The sequence below is a fragment of the Pristiophorus japonicus genome, chromosome 4 (genome assembly GCF_044704955.1).
Source record: "Pristiophorus japonicus isolate sPriJap1 chromosome 4, sPriJap1.hap1, whole genome shotgun sequence".
NCBI classification, from domain to species: Eukaryota; Metazoa; Chordata; class Chondrichthyes; family Pristiophoridae; genus Pristiophorus; species Pristiophorus japonicus.
Window position 1 is genome coordinate 37,121,587 of NC_091980.1, and position 20,168 is coordinate 37,141,754.

The following is a 20,168-nucleotide window of genomic DNA, read 5'->3' on the forward strand; positions in this document are numbered from 1 at the left end:
CCCATTGTGCAACATCTAATTGGTTCTTAAATAAAGATCTTAAGTTATTTTCAGCTATAATTTCTAGTTAGTGAGATGATATCAACCATTTCAAAGTTTGGTCATATGGCACGAGACTTTATTCATTCCGGCAAGAAGATTGCGACAAGTAGAATAATTGTTAATCTCTTGAGTATGTTGAGGGAAGATATAGAAGAAATGATCCCAAAGCTCCTTTTCTCCATGGCTAACCACCTCTTTCAATGCCTTTCCCCTGCTCCCCCACCACTACCTTCATCCTCATCTCCACGCAAAGTGAAAAGAGCTCATGGATTTTAGTTTAAAAAAATAAGAACATCCATTCAGCTATGTCTGCCATTATCTCCCTTTCTTTTTCTCCTGCCGCACAATAAAAACAACAACTTGGACTTATACAGTGATTTTAACATAGTAAAACATTCCAAGGTGCTTCACAGGAACATTATCAAACCAAGTTTGACACTGAGCCACATAAGGAGATATGAGGACAGGTTTAGTCAAGGAAATAGGTTTTAAGGAGCATCTTAAAGGAGAATAAAGAGATGGAGAGGTTTGGGGAGAGAAATCCTGAGCCTCGGGCCCAGGAAGCTGAAGGCACGACCACCAATGGTGTAGCGATTAAAATCAGGGCTGTGCAAGAGACCAAAATTGGAGAAGCACAGAGATCTCGGAGGTTGTCGGGCTGGAGGAGGTTACTAAGTTCGGGAGGGTCAATGCCATGGTGGGATTTGAAAACATGGATGAAAATTGTAAATTGAGGCATTGCTAGATGGTGAGCCAATATAGGTTCCTCTTGCACATGGAAATTCAGGAGATGCAGAACCTGCCCCTTCACCTCTTCCCATACAGTTGTACAGAGCCCCAAACACTTCTTTCATGTGAGACCGCAATTTTTGTGTGCCTCTTCTAATCTAGTTTACTGAATTTTCTGCTCACATTTGCGGCGTACATTGGGGAATTCAACTGCAGATTAGGTGACTGCTTTGCTGAACACCTCTGTTCTGTCTACAAGTGCAATGATGATCGACTGGCAGCTTGTCAGTCTGACCTCTTTGTCATTGGCCTTGTGCACTGTTCAATGCAAGCTTTAAGAACAACATCTCAGCTTTCTCCAAGTCACCCTGCAACCTATTAGTCTGAACATCAATTTCAGTAACTTCAGACTGTAGCTAGATCTTTCTTTTCAAACCTATTTTAATTTCAATCGGCTCTTTGTTGCTGCTGGTGATTTGGCATTCACCCTGGAGTGTAAGTCGGGTGAATCCAAGGCCCTGTGCTGGAAGTTATCTTGCAATATAGTCTGGCCATTAGATTCACTGACAGGAGCAACGGCAGACAGGACAAGCTGTGTTCAGCTGTCCTATTGATTTTAGTTGATTCGGGTGGGTTGAGCCAAGAAGCATTGGTAAATAGCTTAGAACTGAGGCTGAACTTCAGCATGGGTGAGGGCGGTGACAAGTAAGTCTGTTATTTTTCGCAGTTTGAATAGATTTTTAACAATCACAGAATAATACATATAATATTCACGACTGTGAATTCCAGTCTTGACTGACAATCAGCCATTTCTTTCCCCGGGAGTTTGCCCAGTTCGGCTGATCCATCCTTAAGTGGAAAGTAAAACTCTCTTAAGAGATCGCTACCCACATTGTTCAACCATGTCCCCTGGTGAGCAGATCATGAAGCAGTATTGATGGCATTGTGCTTGGTATGGTTGTGGCTGACTTATCTCACTGGCCCAGGGAAATTCTATCACATAGGAATCTCCCTATTGAAGAGGCATTAGCCCAAAGGAATTCTGTCACTCTGGAGTCACACTAACTTATTTTCTTGCTTTGAGGGATTATGTCAGTCAGGAAGCATACAAAGAGATTAGCTTGCTGAGAGTGGTTCTGTTCCACAGAAGGCTTACTAGTACGTGGGTCCAAGCCCAGGGGATTCTGTAACTCAGGGGACTCATTATTCGACTTGCATCAGCCCACACAGAATCAGTCACTCAAGAGAACCACAAATGGACTGGCCCAAGCCCAGATTGATTCTGCCGCATAAGTAGACTATTAGCAGATTGGCACAATACCATGGGATTCTGTCATGTAGCAGATCCACCAACTTGCACAAGTAAACCTCTGCAGACTTGCGCCAGTCTGGCAGTGGGCTTCCTGCACGATTGCTCTCTGGGCTTGTGCAGGAGATATACTGACAGACTGGATTCTGTCATGTGAGAGGCCAACTTAACAGACTGGTACAAGCTTGGAGCGGTCTCACAGAAAAGAGCCACTGACAGAGTTGCACAAATGACCTAGACACCAATTGTGTCATTTGCACGTAATATATTGCTGGCAGCCTCCCCGCACACTACCATTGCTGTTTCTGACAGACAGGTTCATGATTGCAGCACTTACTCGCAATTGGAGGCACACAAACCAATAATTACATCTTAAATAAAATTTGGAAGACAAAATAGGCAAAGTGGTGCATGAAAATCAAAATAACTGGTTCCTCATTTACAAAATAACATTGTATTTTATATGTATGATTGTATTGTAGTGAGACCACTTTTTTTGCTGTAGTGACAATAATATATTTAATATTAAAAGAACAAGTGTGCCTTATGTTGTTACACTCTGAGCAACAAATTGCCATTACTGATACTGCACTATTTATTGTTTCATTGATCGGAATCGGGCAGTATATTTGAACGATGCCTTTCAAAAGTCATCTTGGTTTATTTGGAAAGCCCAGGTTTATGCAACATAATACTTCAGTTTTCTTTTGCTTCTATCTTTATTTATTTTTTATCAGTGTCACTTTCAAACTGCATTGTTTAATTATTTCTATCAATTGAAAAGGTTCAACCCTCCCATCACAGCTGTAATTGCCAGCTGTGGCTCAGTGGGTAGCACACTGGCCTCTGAGTCAGAAGGTTGTGGATTTATGTCCCACTCCTGAGATTTGAGCACATAATCTAGGCTGACACTTCAATGCAGTACTGTGCTGTCAGAGATACTGTCCTTTGGGTTAAAACATTAAACCGAGTCCCCATCTGCCCCCTCAGGTGGATGTAAAAAAGCTGATGGCACTATTTCGAAGAGGAGCAGGATAGTTCTCCCCAGTGTCCTGGCTGATATTTACCCCTCAACCAACATCACTAAAACAGATAATTATCATTATCGCCTTGCAGTTTGTGTGATCTTACTGTGTGCAAATTGGGTACTGCTTTTCCTTCATCACAATATTGATTACACTTCAAAAGTACTTCATTTGGTTGTGAGGCACTTTGGAATGTCTTGAGGTTGTGAAAGGTGCTATATAACTGCAAGTCTTTACGGACTGCAAAAATGGCCAACATGCTCCACCCTTTGTTTCTGATTGGTCGCCTTGAATGATAAGCCACACCCTGAAGTTTCATAGGAATGTGTAACTAGAACCGCCCATGCCAAGGTCTCACTGACTTTGCAAATTGTAACTCGATCCACTTTGACTTCCTGAAGCGACAGAGGACAGAGCTCCCCAGAAGACAGCAAGGGCCAGCCAAAGTGCCTTACCCTAGTCCAAGTACTTCCCTCCCACAGCCAAAGTGCCTTAACCCAGTCCAAGTGCATCATCCGCCATCCCCCGCCCAACACACCATAGATGGGGCAGGCATTGTATACAGAGTGTTAACAGGTTTATTGGGTATGAAGTGAATAGTGACAGTTTTGTGAATTCTGGATATCATCCACCCCAACGATGTCCCTTGTAGAGGTTTGGAAGAATGCGATCCGTCTTCCCGCCCATCCATGTCTATCTCGCTGCCCCCCCCCCCTCCCACGTGTCTATCTCTCCCCCCCCCATGTCAATCTCATCCCCCTCGTGTCTATCACTCCCCCCTCGTGTCTATCACTCCCCCAAGCCCCTCTCTCTCTCTCCCCAAGCCTCTCTCTCTCTCCCCCCAAGCCTCTCTCTCTCTCTCCCCCCAAACCACACTCTCCCCCACCGCCCCAGCCTCTCTCCCCCTGCCAGCCTCTCTCACCTCTGCCCCCTCCAGCCTTTCTCTCCTCCCCCCCTCCAGCCTCTCTCTCCCCCCCTCCCAGCCTCTCTCTTCCCCCCCCCTCCCAGCCTCTCTCCCCCCCCCCCCACCCAGCCTCTCTCTCCCCACCCCCCACCCAGCCTCTCTCTCCCCACCCCAAGCCTCTCTGTTCCCACCCCCCCAGCCCCTCTCTCCATCCCCCAGCCTCTCTCTCCCCCCCAGCCTCTTTTCCCCCGCCCCCCCCAGCCTCTCTCCCCCCGCCCCCCCCCAAGCCTCTCTCCCCCTCCCCCCAGCCTCTCTCTTCCCCTCTCCCCAGCCTCTCTCTTCCCCCCCCCTCTCTTCCCCCACCCTCTCTTCCCCCCCCCTCCCCACCCTCTCTCTCGATATCAGAACCCTCCTGGCCACTCTCGGGCCCAGGCCAGCGGGGTGGGGGTGGGAAGGAGGAAAGAGAGTCAGAGCCTCAGGTCCTGATTCTCGGCACCACGCACATGAAATAATTCAGGCTGGGAGGAGGGCGGGACTTGTCGCCTGTCTGTCAAAAATTGCAGTACAAATACTTACATCGAGTCTTTTATTAATCGGATCTGTAAATAATTGGAAACCCTACATCTGTAACCTTACTTCAGCTATGGCTCAGTGGGTAGCACACTCGCCTTTGAGTCAGAAGGTTGTGGGTTCAAGTCCCACTCCAGGAACTTGAGCACACAAATCGAGGACGACACTCAATGCAGTGCCGAGGGAGTGCTGCATTGTCAGAGGTGCCGTTTTTCAGCAGAGACTTTAAACCGAGGCCCTGTCTTCCCTCTCGTGGACGTAAAAGGTCCTATGGCACTATTTCGAAGAAGAGCAGGGGAGTTATCTCCGGTGTCCTGACCAATATTTATCCCTCAATCAACATAACAAAAACAGATTGTCTGGTCATTATTACATTGCTGTTTGTGTGAATTTGCTGTGCGCAAGTTGGCTGCAACGTTTCCCACATTACAACAGTGACTACACTCCAAAAGTACTTCATTGGCTGTAAAGCGCTTTGAGATGTCCAGTGGTCGTGAAAGGTGCTATATAAATGCAAGTCTTTCTTTGTTCTTCTTTACTTGTCTCCAAAGGCTTGCACCTCAATGTTGCACATTTGTAGGATAACAAATCATGACGAGGTCAACTAACCACTGTCTGTTATATGTATCAGGCTGATTGGTCACACCAAAAATTGTTCCATTCATGTCACTGGTAGGAAAGGCAACAAGCAGCACAAAACCAATCAATAAAATTTTCTTTTTTTTCCCCATAGCTACAAGGTACTGCAAAACCAACTAATTAATTCCTTCTTCACTCCCATTGTAGTTGGTCACCAAAATGCTTTTCCAATCAGTGTTATTTTAACATTGGCAGTACAGGGTCCCTCTCTCTTCTTAATGGGATAATGTTGATCAAAAAATCTAGGCACATATGTTCAAAAACTATATTTAAACATAAATGTATAAAAAATAAAATTCTCATTGTGAAATGTAGACATTGATTTAAATATATTATCTTGGAAATCCCTCTACCACTTTCCTTCAATCTAGCCTTTTCTCTCGATCCTGGGACTAGAATTCGACTAGGTTCCAGTGTAATGTTGAGCTGGCCTTTCATGGCAATATTTCCTGTCTCTAAACATGCTTTACCTCAGTTTTAAGCAGTGGATGCAGCCCTGTGACTGTTTGAAAGGTTGTGTTTTAATGCGTGGCCCAGCGCAGTTCCCGAACAATTAAAAGGGTCTCCCATGACGCCCTCCATATACTTAGGTTCTCTATTCTTCCAACTGGTGGAAGAGACTTCCCTAGGAGAGCAACGCAGCCTAATTGTACAGGAGGGCACATGCAAGGATGTCGTCAGGAGGACCTGGCTGCAGTGGCGCAAACCTTTCAATGATCTCAGTAGATCATGAAATGTAACTACAAGGCCACACTCAACCTCATTCTGCTGTGCCACTCATCACATTCCCATCACTCTGCCTTCCCTACCCTACTCCTGCACATCCTTACTCACACCAACTTACTTTGCACCTGCACCCATTACTCTCTTTCTATCTACATTATCACATCCCCATCTCACTTGCCATCCCTTACACTCGCCCTCATCTTATTTCAAGCATACGAACTAACAACACACTTAGGTGTTTTTGCCAATGTTCATGTAAAGTTTCTCTTAATGTCTTTTCAAAAATTGAAATCTTTATTTTCAACACTTTGCATTCTTGGACAGATATGTGTGGACCTTGGGTCGTGGCTTAGTGAGTTGCAGTGAATGGTGAGACATAATGGTACCCCCCACAATGGTGATGAGTGTGAAAGGAATGGCGTGGGCATTGTCGGGATGCTTTATGGTGTTGGTGTGAGATGGTGCCAACCTGGCACATCATGTGGCAGCCAGAGTGTGTGGCGTCAAGTGAAGTAAATCTGGCCATGGTGAGGCCATCCCTGTCGTCCTGGGCAGCAATATAATTGGGTGCTCTGCGCTGTACAGCATCAGTTGATTGCAGAGACGGTTGGTGTTGGTGCTGCTGGTGTACCCAATGCTGCTGCTGTTGGGGATGATTGTGGTGGGATTCTGAGGACCATGGTGAGATAGTTTCAAGGGCACCGATGCTAATGAAATAGATGGCAGGTGAAATTGAGATGACAGAAGCAATCTGTCAATGGTGAGAGAGGTTGTTCCAATGAGGTGACACTGGATAGAGAGATTGCTCCAAAGATTTGCAACCTGCATAAAGGTCCAGGTGCTTTCCAAATGTAGTAAACAAGAGTTTCTGATCTTGGAAAGTGAACAGCTGTGAGATGGGAACTTTTATAGCACAATTGCAACTGTCAGGTGAAGCAATGAATTCATGGTCATCAAACTCCCGACGTCCTTACCTGACGTGATCCCCAAGCAGCAGGAACCTCGTGGAAAACCTGGTAAAATGGTAAGTTCAGCTCAAAATTTATTTAATAGTCCAACAAAGTCTTAATCACCTAAATTGCCTCCCCAATACTGCATGTCAGGTCAGTTCAGCATTGACAGACCCGACATCCAGGAAAGTAGTGTGGCAGTGGACTGACAGATGGAAAAACACTTTAGTGAGATGAGGCCAGATATGAATCGTTAAGCTGCTTTGTTTAACCGTTGTAAATAAAACTCACTTATTGACTCAATTTTTGCTTCTCTCCTTAAGAAATAAGAAAAGAAATAATAAACCATACACACAGACCCTTATATGGGCTGACTTTTTTGGCACTACCTTTCTAGAAAACTTCCAACTGCAAAAACTGATTTCCTGCATCCTACTTTCCAACTCCAGGCCTGCCCTTGCAGTCCCTTGTTTATAATCTGGCTGACTACCCATGTGTCTCTTTTTTTCTCTGTGTTCCCAGCTGGTTGGAAGGTTGTCCGAGTGATTTATTCCCCATTCAGTGATTCACTAGTAGGCCTGTACATAAAACTAGCTACCTCCTTCCCCTACCAACCTTCTTGTGGACTTCAAGAAACTATTTCCTGCTATTTTCAAAATGAAGAGGCACCATTCGGGCTTAATAAATCTGGGTTGAGTCAATTGACTCTCATTACCTCCATCTGAAGTGGACTATGAGCCCCAACATTCCACAAACTGGTTTGTCTGGCTTTAATAGATGCCTATTCCATTGACGGCTCCATCTTGACGGTTGCAGCCTGTGACCTTTTAAACCTGTGTGAATTCACGTTGTTTTAAAACACAACTCCTAAACGTAACTCCTTCCCAAACCCTTTCCTTGAAAAAATGAGAACAAATCATGAAATGTGACAGTTGCACTCTCACCTCTTGGCCAGCAATTAAACATGTAATCTCATTTGAACTTAATGCAGCAGATCGCACTGATCAGAAGGACTGCTCTTTTGATGAGGCAGTGGTTTAGCCGGGGGCGGAGGATCTTGTAGTGTACAAGGAAAGAAGAAAAGAACTGGTGTTTATATAGCACCTTTCATGTCCTCAGACTTCTCAATGTGCTTTATAGCTGAAGTGCAGCCATGTAGGCAAATATGGCAGCCAATTTGTACATCGCAAAGACCCGCAAACAGCAATGGGATAATAATCAGATAATATTTTTTTGATGATGTTGGTTAAGGGTTAAATGCTGACCAGGACACATAGAACTTGCATGCTCTTTCTTGAATCTTCTTCTTGGCAGTCCCCCGGAGTCGAGGATGACTTGCTTCCATACTCAAATGAGTTATTGGGTGATTGATGAGCCCAATGTGGGATCTACAGAGCCTGAAATTCAGTACCGCTGGAAAGCTCCTCCTACCTTTTTATAGCCATTAGCGCCAAAATATTTTCAAGGCTGGGCCACCCCACATTCAGTTCCATAAGTTCCAGCACAAATGAACCCTTCCAAAGTGGATTTTTTCAGCGGTGTGGCTATCTTAATTTGAGCATTATCACCACTGAGAAATTCAACATGCAGGTAAGGGTTTCTAACGAGGGTTTGCAGCAAGGCCCTGAGGGGGGAAGGAGGTTGGAAGGATGACTGGTGTAAGAGGTGCAAGGAGAGACAACAGGTTCACTGATATGGAGCTGGAGACACTGATGGACGGTGTGGAGGACAGAAGAAGAATACTGTTTCTTGACGTGGGCAGACCTGGCAGACAGGCAGTACATAAAGCATGGAGGGAGATTGCAGGGGAGGTATCAGGCACCTCTATATATGTGAGGACACACCCTCCCAGGAGGGTGCTGGCCAGTCTGCACCTGGCCCTTCCAGGGTGACGATGGGTCGATACCTAGAAACATAGAAACATAGAAAATAGGTGCAGGAGTAGGCCATTCAGCCCTTCTAGCCTGCACCGCCATTCAATGAGTTCATGGCTGAACATGCAACTTCAGTACCCCCTTCCTGCTTTCTCGCCATACCCCTTGATCCCCCTAGTAGTAAGGACTTCATCTAACTCACTTTTGAATATATTTAGTGAATTGGCCTCAACTACTTTCTGTGGTAGAGAATTCCACAGGTTCACCACTCTCTGGGTGAAGAAGTTTCTCCTCATCTCGGTCCTAAATGGCTTACCCCTTATCCTTAGACTGTGACCCCTGGTTCTGGACTTCCCCAACATTGGGAACATTCTTCCTGCATCTAACCTGTCTAAACCCATCAGAATTTTAAACGTTTCTATGAGGTCCCCTCTCATTCTTCTGAACTCCAGTGAATACAAGCCCAGTTGATCCAGTCTTTCTTGATAGGTCAGTCCCACCATCCCGGGAATCAGTCTGGTGAATCTTCGCTGCACTCCCTCAATAGCAAGAATGTCCTTCCTCAAGTTAGGAGACCAAAACTGTACACAATACTCCAGGTGTGGCCTCACCAAGGCCCTGTACAACTGTAGCAACACCTCCCTGCCCCTGTACTCAAATCCCCTCGCTATGAAGGCCAACATGCCATTTGCTTTCTTAACCGCCTGCTGTACCTGCATGCCAACCTTCAATGACTGATGTACCATGACACCCAGGTCTCGTTGCACCTCCCCTTTTCCTAATCTGTCACCATTCAGATAATAGTCTGTCTCTCTGTTTTTACCACCAAAGTGGATAACCTCACATTTATCCACATTATACTTCATCTGCCATGCATTTGCCCACTCACCTAACCTATCCAAGTCACTCTGCAGCCTCATAGCATCCTTCTCGCAACTCACACTGCCACCCAACTTAGTGTCATCCGCAAATTTGGAGATACTACATTTAATCCCCTCGTCTAAATCATTAATGTACAATGTAAACAACTGGGGCCCCAGCACAGAATCTTGCGGTACCCCACTAGTCACTGCCTGCCATTCTGAAAAGTATCCATTTACTCCTACTCTTTGCTTCCTGTCTGACAACCAGTTCTCAACCCACATCAGCACACTACCCCTAATCCCATGTGCTTTAACTTTGCACATTAATCTCTTGTGTGGGACCTTGTCGAAAGCCTTCTGAAAGTCCAAATATACCACATCAACTGGTTCTCCCTTGTCCACTTTACTGGAAACATCCTCAAAAAATTCCAGAAGATTTGTCAAGCATGATTTCCCTTTCACAAATCCATGCTGACTTGGACCTATCATGTCACCTTTTTCCAAATGCGCTGCTATGACATCCTTAATAATTGATTCCATCATTTTACCCACGACTGAGGTCAGGCTGACCGGTCTATAATTCCCTGTTTTCTCTCTCCCTCCTTTTTTAAAAAGTGGGGTTACATTGGCTACCCTCCACTCGATAGGAACTGATCCAGAGTCAATGGAATGTTGGAAAATGACTGTCAATGCATCCACTATTTCCAAGGCCACCTCCTTAAGTACTCTGGGATGCAGTCCATCAGGCCCTGGGGATTTATCGGCCTTCAATCCCATCAATTTCCCCAACACAATTTCCCGACTAATAAAGATTTCCCTCAGTTCCTCCTCCTTACTAGACCCTCTGACCCCTTTTATATCCGGAAGGTTGTTTGTGTCCTCCTTAGTGAATACCGAACCAAAGTACTTGTTCAATTGGTCTGCCATTTCTTTGTTCCCCGTTATGACTTCCCCTGATTCTGACTGCAGGGGACCTATGTTTGTCTTTACTAACCATTTTCTCTTTACATATCTATAGAAACTTTTGCAATCCGCCTTAATGTTCCCTGCAAGCTTCTTCTCGTACTCCATTTTCCCTACCCTAATCAAACCCTTTGTCCTCCTCTGCTGAGTTCTAAATTTCTCCCAGTCCCCGGGTTCGCTGCTATTTCTGGCCAATTTGTATGTCACTTCCTTGGCTTTGAGACTATCCCTGATTTCCCTTGATAGCCACGGTTGAACCACCTTCCCTTTTTTATTTTTACGCCAGACAGGAATGTACAATTGTTGTAGTTCATCCATGCGGTCTCTAAATGTCTGCCATTGCCCATCCACTGTCAACCCCTTAAGTATCATTCGCCAATCTATCCTAGCCAATTCACGCCTCATACCTTCAAAGTTACCCTTCTTTAAGTTCTGGACCATGGTCTCTGAATTAACTGTTTCATTCTCCATCCTAATGCAGAATTCCACCATATTATGGTCACTCTTCCCCAAGGGGCCTCGCACAATGAGATTGCTAATTAATCCTCTCTCATTACACAACACCCAGTCTAAGATGGCCTCCCCCCTAGTTGGTTCCTCGACATATTGGTCTAGAAAACCATCCCTTATGCAATCCAGGAAATCCTCCTCCACCGTATTGCTTCCAGTTTGGCTAGCCCAATCTATGTGCATATTAAAGTCACCCATTATAACTGCTGCACCTTTATTGCATGCACCCCTAATTTCCTGTTTGATGCCCTCCCCAACATCACTACTACTGTTTGGAGGTCTGTACACAACTCCCACTAACGTTTTTTGCCCTTTGGTGTTCTGCAGCTCTACCCATATAGATTCCACATCATCCAAGCTAATGTCTTTCCTAACTATTGCATTAATCTCCTCTTTAACCAGTAATGCTACCCCACCTCCTTTTCCTTTTATTCTATCCTTCCTGACTGTTGAATACCCCTGGATGTTGAGTTCCCAGCCCTGATCATCCTGGAGCCAAGTCTCCGTAATCCCAATCACATCATATTTGTTAACATCTATTTGCACAGTTAATTCATCCACCTTATTGTGGATACTCCTTGCATTAAGACACAAAGCCTTCAGGCTTGTTTTTTTAACACCCTTTGTTCTTTTAGAATTTTGCTGTACAGTGGCCCTTTTTGTTCTTTGCCTTGGGTTTCTCTGCCCTCCACTTTTCCTCATCTCCTTTCTGTCTTTTCCTTTTGCCTCCTTTTTGTTTCCCTCTGTCTCCCTGCATTGGTTCCCATCACCCTGCCATATTAGTTTAACTCCTCCCCAACAGCACTAGCAAACACTCCCCCTGGGACATTGGTTCCAGTCCTGCCCAGGTGCAGACCGTCCGGTTTGTACTGGTCCCACCTCCCTCAGAATGGTTCCAATGCCCCAGGAATTTGAATCCCTCTCTGCTGCACCACTGCTCAAGCCACGTATTCATCTGCGCTATCCTGCGATTCCTCCTCTGACTAGCACATGGCACTGGTAGCAATCCCGAGATTACTACTTTTGAGGTCCTACTTTTTAATTTAGCTCCTAGCTCCTTAAATTCGTTTCGTAGGACCTCATCCCTTTTTTTACCTATGTCGTCGGTACCAATGTGCACCACGACAACTGGCTGTTCTCCCTCCCTTTTTAGAATGTCCTGCACCCGCTCCGAGACATCCTTGACCCTTGCACCAGGGAGGCAACATACCATCCTGGAGTCTCGGTTGCGACCGCAGAAACGCCTATCTATTCCCCTCACCATTGAATCCCCTATCACTATCGCTCTCCCACTCTTTTTCCTGCCCTCCTGTGCAACAGAGCCAGCCACGATGCCATGAACTTGGCTGCTGCTGCCCTCCCCTGATGAGTCATCCCCCACAACAGTACTCAAAGCGGTGTATCTGTTTTGCAGGGGGATGACCACAGGGGACCCCTGCACTACCTTCCTTGCACTACTCTTCCTGCTGGTCTTTCATTCCCTATCTGGCTGTGGACCCTTCTCCTGCGGTAAGACCAACTCGCTACACGTCTACTCACGTCATTCTCAGCATCGTGGATGCTCCAGAGTGAATCCACCCTCAGCTCCAATTCCGCAACGCGGACAGTCAGGAGCTGGAGGCGGATACACTTCCCGCACACGTAGTCATCAGGGACACCGTAAGTGTCCCTGAGTTCCCACATGGTACAGGAGGAGCATAACACCTGACCGAGCTCTCCTGCCATGACTTAACCCTTAGATACACTTAAATTGGCAACAACAATGTTAAAAGTTACTGACTAATATAAAAAAGAAAAAGAAAAACTACTCACCAATCACCAGCCAATCACTTACCCCCGAGGCTGTGACGTCACCTTTCTGTTTCTTTCTACTTCTTTTTTGCCTTCTCTCTGTAGCTGCACAAGCTGGGCCTTTATCGGCCTCTGCTGATCCCCGGACTCATGCCTCAGCGACCACGAACTCCCGCTGCCTCTCGCGGCCTTTATAGGCCTCTGCTGATCCCCGGACTCACGCCTCAGCGACCACGAACTCCCGCTGCCTCTCGCGGCCTTTATAAGCCTCTGCTGATCCCCAGACTCACGCCTCAGCGACCACGCTCCTAGCTCTGGGGGGATAGGGATCCTCCTCCTCCTCCTCCTGTTCCTCCTCCTCCTCAGCTGGTACGGCTGGCTCGACCTCCAGCGGCTGACTCCAGCGGATGGCCAGGTTGTGCAGCATGCAGCAGACCACGACGATTATGGAGAACCGTTGAGGAGAGCACTGCAGGGTGCCACCAGAGCGATCCAGGCACCGGAACCTCTGCTTAAAGATGCCTATGCACCGCTCGATGATGGCACAATGAGCATCATTGTATGCATGCTCTGGTGCTGTCCTGGGGTTCCGTAGAGGAGTGAGCAGCCAAGTGGACAGAGGATATTCCTTGCCCCAAGCAGCCAACCGCAATCCTGATTCGGGTCAGTGAAGACGGCGGGTACACTGGTCTGGCACAGAATGAACGAATCATGGCTGCTGCCTCCCTTGCCTGCTACCTGTTTGCACGGTGCTGACGGCGATACCTTCTCCTGTATGCCGCCCTGCTTCTGACCAGGTGTACCAGGTGTTGCCCTTCCAACACACCTCTCATCCTCAGGGTGAACCCTGCCAAGCAGGTCTCTGCAGCCACAGGCCTCCACAGCCCACAGGCCTCCACTAAAGAGTCAGACCTGAAAGTTGTACAAAAGTACAGGGGTATGTGCAAAATCTGAGCAGCACTCCGCAGGTTTAATGGAACCAAAACAATTAATAAAACTATTTGAAAAGATAAATACTGCGGATGCATGCTGGAAAATGAAATAAACACAATAATAAGTATTAAACTTTTTACCTACCAAAGGGCCCCAATGGTGTCCCGTTCGAGCATCGCATCGAAAACCTCTCGGGGGCATTGCCGGGAAAAGTCCTATCTTTTCCTCGGTGAATTTCACTGTGGTAGTCCCTTTCCAGTGGCCCACACGCTGTAGAGGTCAATACTGGAAACCTTCCTTTACTGCAGCTTCACCGCGCTGTTTCCAGCGGACATGGACACCGCTGAAATCCTCCCCGAGCTGAATATGGCTCGGGAAGGGAAAAGTACCCGACTGTGGCGGCCGATCGATTTTTTTCGATCGACTGCCCAAACTCAGCGGTAGCCGTCCTTTTGGGGACGGTGAATTTTGTGCCCTCGGTCACGATCACAGGTGGGGTAAATGGTGGTTTGAGGGTGGGTGAGTTGCTTGATTTTTCGAAGGCTCCTTCTGCTATTTGTGCTTGGCTTCCACGTGCTCCTGACAAAGAGACTCGAAGTGTTCGATGCCTTCTCAGGTGCTTTCATTCTTGAATACACCAGCCATGGGATCTGTAATGTTTACATTGAGCTGGCAGTTAGAGCCTGGGTTTATCATCTGATCCAAAAGATGGCACCTCTGACAATGCAGCACTCCTTTAATACAACACTACAGTGTCAGTACAGATTATATGCTCAAATCCAAGAGTGAGACTTGATCCTTGACCTTCTGACTCAGTGATGGAAGTGCTGCCACTGAGTCAAGCTGGAGAAGAATAGTAGGTTCTCCCAGTGTCTTGGCCAACATTACTTACAGGCTTTTTAAAAAAAAGATTAACTGGTCATTCATCTCAAAATAGCTTCGAGGATTATCGACAATTCAAAGTGAAACTTTTAATGTCAAGCATTTTGAGAAATTTTAGGATGTGATTTTTTTTTTCTTCTTGGGGTGCAGGCACAGATAAGGCCACATTTGTGATTGCATTTCCCTCATGTACCTGAACAACTGAGTGACTTACTCGGCCACATCAGAGGGTATTAAGAGTCGACTAAGTATTTTGAGACTGGAGCAACATGTCGGCAGACTGGGTAGAGGCAGCAGGTTCTCTTCCCTGAAGGACATTATTGAACCAGTTGTTTTTTTACAACAATCCAGAAGCTTCCATAGTCATATTTTTCTCAAGTCAGCACAATTTACCAGATTTATGGAATTCATTTTCATGACTTCTCATGCTGGGCTTTAAACTTTCAGCCTCTGGGTTGCTAATCCGACTGTACCCTTGGTGCACTATATTAATACAAGATTTAAAAAAATTATTATTTCTTTTTTCCTGCATGACAAAGTCTTTAAAACCCAAGTTTGCATCACTTCATCATTATTTGATTTTTTTTTTTTTGCTCATCTTCTCTTTAGCTCTTTAAAAACAATGGGATAAAGGAACAGATAATCTGATTTGGTGGTGTAGGTTGAGGCATAAATGTCAGTCAGTATATCGGGAAAAGTTCCCTGCTCTTCCTCGAAGAGGGATCTTTCGCATCTATCTTGAGCAGGCAGACAGGTTAATTTAAAATCTCAACTGAAAGACGGCACCTCGGGTTTCTGGAGTGGTCCTTGAACCCACGACTTTCTGTCTCACCAAGAGTGCTTGCACGGAATCCAGGCTGACACCGCTGTAACAACGGTACCAGAAAATTCAGTGTAAAAGTTCAATCCTCAAGTTCAGTTTGTTTGGCAGGCAATCATTCCCTCAGTGACAGGCAGGCAGACCTCTGCCAGTGGTTCTTTAATTAGACTTGGAAATGCAAATGAGGAGAAGCAGGGAGTCACTCTGGCTTTCTGCTTGACACATGCACGTCACCTTCAAATGTTGGCACAGGTGTGATGAAGGGGTGCAGATGGTAAAGCATGCCGTTGCACAAGGTGTCAGATCTGCAATTTAATGGTTAATATTAATAGCGACCGATTATTCAAAATGATGAAAATATGCACTCTAAGCCTGGTCAGCCACCAAAGCAGAGGCTGCAAGCCCCCCATTCCCCCACCCACCCCCTTCGCAGCTTGCAGCATTAAACCTGAGAAATTCATATTTCTGTCATCTTCAAGGGGATTGATTTTTAAAAAACTGTATTTTAAAATGAGTTCAAAATAAACTTTGCTTGTGTGTGTTCCATCCCTTTAAATATTACAATTGCATTAGAAGTATTCACACATTACCGTCTTACTGACCTTTTAAGTGACCCAGAAAGCCGTCGGCAGATTTACTGAGAAGCAATTTTATTGTGTACATGAAAGGAAGACACTGAGGTTAGTGTATAATTGAGGTCCTTCTTAGAATTCAGCTTCCCCCTCCACAAGTACTATGAACTGTAAAGATGACATCGTTGCTTAAGTAGGTTTGCCAAGCTGAATTGTCTGTTGTCGAGCTAATGCTAACCTCTAATAATCAAGGCCTTTCTAACCTCCTGCAAAGCAGTTCAATGTTATTAAAAAATGCCTTTAACAGTAAACAGTGGGAGCTCCCCCAAATGAATGTTCTTACAATTAACTTTTCTTCCTTCAAGGATATGCTGTTCCACTTTTATTCCCCTCAGGAAAATCAAATTTTAAATAAGCAAATCCCGTTTATAATTCACAGCATTAGACAAACCTTTTCAAACCTCATTTACAAATGTGGCTTAAAGAAAACGCTGCAAATATAATCAGCCAGCCAAAAGGAAGACCGAACTCTTGAGGAAAGGTTCCACTCAGGTGTTAATCGGCATTTTCCTTTCCGAAGCTAAATGACTTGCTTTGTCTTTCCAGCAATTGTTCTTCTACAGTTCTGATTTCCAGCATTCTTGTTTTTTTTAATCTTAACAAATTTGTGTGCAAAATGCACCCAATGTTAATATGTGCCTTGGTACAAATCCAACACTCAGATTGGCATATGTCTTGTGTATTATTGTACAGCAATGAATGTTCAGCGGCTGTGCTTATTCTACCTGCTCCTCTGTAGCCAACAGTACAGTTGGTCCTGCTCTTAACAACAACAACTTTTATTTATATAGTGCCTTTAACATAGTAAAACATCCCAAGGCGCTTCACAGAAGTATTATAAGACAAAAAATTTGACACCGAGCCACATAAGGAGAAATTAGGGCAGATGACCAATAGCTTGGTCAAAGAGATAGGTTTTAAGGAGCGTCTTGAAGGAGGAAAGAGAGGTAGAAAGGCAGAGAGGTCTAGAGAGGGAATTCCAGAGCTTAGGGCCGAGCAACTAGCCACCAATGGTTGAGCGATTAAAATCAGGTATGCTCAAGAGGGCAGAATTAGAGGAGCGCAAAGATCTTGTGGGTGTGGGGGGTGGAGGAGATTATAGAAATAGGGAGGGGTAAATAAGGATGAGAATTTTGAAATTGAGGCATTGCTTAACCGGAAGCCCATGTAGGTCAACGCGCACAGGGGTGATGCGTGAATGGGACTTGGTGCGAATTAGGACACGGGCAGCCAAGTTTTGGATAACCTCAAATTTACATAGGGTATAACATTAGGGTAGGCTTGAACATTACCTGCTTTCCGTGATGGTTCTTTGATGGAAGATCAGCAGCTGGAATAATGACTCAAATGGTTAGAAAAGGCTGTTCATGCCATTTCTCCAGGGTTTCTGCACAAGTTACAGTGGCTGATTTGGAGAACTCCATGGAAATGTCCCATTCTAATCATCTGTTATGATGGTTACACAGGCTGCCATGTTTAAGCTGTCTGTACACAGATATTGAGACATACATGAGTTGTTACAGTACCGGACAGAAACCAATTGTTTCCTTTCACCAATCTGAATTGTGCAAGTACAGGAGTTGACCCTGAGACTGACAGTAACCATGTACCAGTTGGGAGCAGATTGTTCATATATATTGCCATGGATTAGGGGGAAGAAAAGACACTCTGGTGTTGCAATTCCCAAAATTGTCAGTGAATATAAAGCGGGGTTTCCTCTTTTGTTCTCAACTAAAACTATTGACGGAAAGAATTTCACTCCTGAATTTATCTTCAACATGGATAATTAATTTTTGATTGCATTATGTGATTGATCCACAATTTGACTTTGCATTTATATATTACGACATGATGCAGGAATTAGAGGTACTTATTACAAAAGCGTATTCAGAATAATCATTTGCTTAAACATGCTAAGAGCAAATCCCTGTGTAGGTCACACTGGCGTTCTAATTTCACATTACACTTAGCTGCACTCTGAGTAAAGCTTCGATTTTTCTTTAGATCAACTCTTAACATTTCTTGGAATACACACTTGCATGCCAGGAAACTTGTAGCCCCATCATAATTCCCAGATACATTCAGGAGTTGCTGTAATTACAGCAGGAGGTATATTTTTTCCATTTCACTCCCACCTCCCCCTCCCCCCCGATCCCCTCCCCTCTCCAGATGGGTATGTTCTCTCATCTTTGGCTCTATTATGGCTGGGAAGTTTTGCAACCAGACGTGACAGCAATTTTTATCTCCTCTTGTCAGCACGTTGATCTGGATCTGGCTGAGTATAATTGCAGTAGTCATGTTGGTCTGTTCGTTCCTCTCATTGTGTATGACTGATCAGCCCAATCATCTATTATTTATTAATTCATCTTGATTCATCCAACACATGCTTTTGATGTATCTTTTTATACGAACGTAAGAAATAGGAGCAGGAGTAGACCCTACGGCCCCTCGAGCCTGCTCTGCCATTCAATAATATCATGGCTGATCATCGACCTCAACTCCACTTTCCCGCCTGATCTCCATATCCCCTTGATTCCCCTAGACTCCAAAAATCTAGCGATCTCAGCCTTGAACATATTCAGAGACTCAATCAAGATTTCACACCCTTCTTTTTATTGTTGACATTTTTTGACTTTTTCTACAGCAAGGGCTTGGGAGGAAAGAACAGTTTTATTCAAATACAAAGCCAGTTCTGACGAAGGGTCATTGATCTGAAACGTTAACTCTGTTTCTCTCACCACAGATGCTGCCTGCTGCTGAGTATTTCCAGCATTTTCTGTTTTTATATTAGTTTCTATAAATATTGGGGTTTTAAAAGGAAAGTGCATTCGAGCAAGTTGAAGATAAATCATTTAGATGAGAGGTGGTTAATATGGTGTGGGTGTACTTTCATCACATGGACTGCAACAGTTCAAGAAGGCGGCTCACCATCATCTTCTTGAGGGCAACTAGGGATGGGCAATAAATGCTGGCCTTGCCAGTGATGCCCGTATCCCAAAAATAAATAAAAAATGCTAATAGTAGTTGTTTTCCCAAGGGCGGTAAACAATAAGCAATTTGTTAGCTCATCTCAGCAGTGCAAAGCAACCTCACAACCATTGTGATGGTATTAACAGAGGAGGATAAAAACACAGTTAGAGTCATGAGCTATCAGTCAAATTTTTGAAGCAGAAAGCTGTGAGGCAGTCAGTCCCAGCTGAGAGATGCCAGAGGACAGTTAGAAGTCACTTGTTTAAAGTCAAGTAAGATGTTGCACTGATGTGGGGAAATATGGTGTGTTCTTTATTTTGTATTAATACACAAAGATAAGTTGTACTGGCTGGGTCCAATCATAATTGTCGTTTGGTATATTCACCATACATTGAATTGAAACAGTTCGTCAATTTGAAGCTAATATCATCCGACTGAATATTTGCTCAGTCTGACTTCAGAGAGATTGACCCACATGTGAAAAATACATGAAATCTGATTCTGGCCACAAGCGCATACTATTGTTATACCCTGGGTTATACACAGAAACATAGAAAATAGGTGCAGGAATAGGTCATTCAGTTCTTCGAGCCTGCACCACCATTCAATAAGATCATGGCTGATCATTCACATCAGTACCCCTTTCTTGCTTTCTCTCCGTACCCCTTGATCCCTTTAGCCATCAGGGCCATATCTAACTCTCTCTTGAAGATATCTAACGAACTGGCATCAACAAATCTCTGCGGTAGAGAATTCCAGAAGGTAACAATTCTCTGAGTGAAGAAATTTCTCCTCATCCCGATCCTAAATGGCTTACCCCATATCATTAGACTGTGACCCCTGGTTCTGGACTTCTCCAACTTCCGGGAACATTCGTCCTGCATCTAACCTGTCCAGTCCCATCAGAATTTTATATGTTTCTATGAAGTCCCCTCTCATCATCCAGTGAATACAGGCCCAGTCGATCCAGTTTCTCCTCATATGTCAGTCCCGCCATCCCGGGAATCAGTCTGGTGAACCTTCGCTGCACTCTCTC